The sequence below is a fragment of the Homarus americanus genome, unplaced genomic scaffold, assembly GCF_018991925.1.
Source record: "Homarus americanus isolate GMGI-L3 unplaced genomic scaffold, GMGI_Hamer_2.0 scaffold30108, whole genome shotgun sequence".
NCBI lineage: Eukaryota > Metazoa > Arthropoda > Malacostraca > Decapoda > Nephropidae > Homarus > Homarus americanus.
In genome coordinates this window covers 9,496,356-9,498,372 of record NW_024748109.1, presented here as the reverse complement: position 1 = coordinate 9,498,372, position 2,017 = coordinate 9,496,356, and positions in this window count along the sequence as shown.

The following is a 2,017-nucleotide window of genomic DNA, read 5'->3' as shown; positions in this document are numbered from 1 at the left end:
AGCGCGAAAACAAGTTAACAGAGCGTGACGCCTCGAGACAGAGTTTGAAGAAAACGTCGACCAGAACGTGAAGAGCAAAATGACCAGAGCATGAAGAACAAGTCGACCAGAGCGAGAGAACAAGTCAAATAAAGCGTGAAGAACAAGTCGATCAGAGTTTGAAGAAAACGTCGACCAGAACGTGAAGAGCAAGACGATCAGAGCGTGAAGAGCAAGTCGACCAGAGCGAGAAGAACAAGTCGACCAAAGCGTGAAGAACAAGTCGACTAGAGATTGAAGAACAAGTCAACCCGAGTATGAAGAACAAGTAGACCACAGCGTGAATAATAAGTCGACCAAAGCGTGAAGAGCAAAACAACCGGAGCATGAAGAACAAGTCGACCAGAGCGTGAAGAACAAATCAACGAAAGTGAAGACGAAACGAATGAACCAGTCTCAAAGGTTCCTGACTCAAAAGGTTCCTGACTCACAAGGTTCCTGACTCACAAGATTTGTGAATCACAAACAAGGTTCCTGACTCACAAGGTTCCCGACTCACAAGGTCCCCGACTCACAAGGTCCCCGACTCACATGGTCCCCGACTCACAAGGTTCCTGACTCACAAGGTTCCTGACTCACAAGGTTCCCGACTGACAAGGTTCCCGACGCACAAGGTTCCTGATTCACAAGGTTCCTGACTCACAAGGATTTTAAGACACGTCCCTTTAACACTCCATCTGACTCAAGACACAGGGAGAGATAACTCATTCTTGGTGACGCGCAAAAGGAGAAAAAGGAGGAGAAAGAGAAGGAGGAGGAGGAGAAGTCGATGAGGAGGAGGAGTAATTGAGGAGGAAGAAAAAGGAGTCGAGGCGAAGTGATAAGAGAGGGAAGAGGAGGGAGAAGGCAAAGGAGAAGGAGGAGGAGAGAAAAGGAGTACAAAGAGCGAGAGAGAGAAGGGAAGGTGGAGGAGTCGAGGAAAAGCAGTAAGAAGGGAAGGTGAAGGAAGAAGAATTAAGGACTGAGAGCAAGTGTAGGGAGTGGAGGAAGGGAAGAAGATAAAGTAGAGGGGAAAGAAGAGGAAGTGGAGGGGGGGGGTTAGATAGAGGAGGAAAGGAAGATGAAGGAGAAGGGAAGAGAAGAATATGGAATACTAAAAAAAATCATAAATAAATCGATTTAAAGGAACACCAAAACAATAGCAGAAAAAAAAGAGGAGAAAAAAAAGAAAGTAAAAAACAAGATTTGATGATAAGAATGAAGAAAAATAAAGAAAGACAAAGAATTAAAAACAACAACAACAAAAATAATAATGATAATAAAAATAACAACAAAGACACAAACACAATCTCTTTGGTATTTCCTTGTTATCAGAAATAAAGACGTAAACAACAAAATAATATAAAAAGTCATAAAACAACAACAGCTTCACAACTACACAAAAATTAGACGTGTATCAGCTGTAAGGCAACGACCTCCACCCCTTAACCTCGTCGCTAATAAAATAAATAAAACTTGAACCATATAAAGTAAGAGGAAGCAGTGATGGTTGCTCCTCCAGGCTGGTGTTGAGGGAGGGGACGAGGACAACACAGGGCTATAATAATCACCACCTTACAAGTGAGTTCACCCCAAGGTTTAACGTACGACTCTCGCCTTAAGGGACGGTTGGCACTAAGAGTCATATTAAGTCTGTGAGCGATATTTTATCTTCCCCTTCTTCTTCATCTTTTTGTCGAGGTTGTAATGTGAAAGAAGATATCGGGGATGAAATGGGAAGATCTAATCACTGGGATTACAATTTTCTCGACAGGATAACGAGAGCGATAATAAACTCTCCCAAATGAAGGCAATATAACACAGGATATCGTTTAAAACACCAAAAGAGAAAGAGTATAACAAGGTGCTACATTAATCCTCCTTGTCAGAGTAATTTGACTTGATGTTAAATACCTGTTACGAAAATAAATGTTGTCTTGAAGATAGAAGAGATTCGTCTAAATAATATCTGTTTAGTTAATGTGTGTGTGTGTGTGTG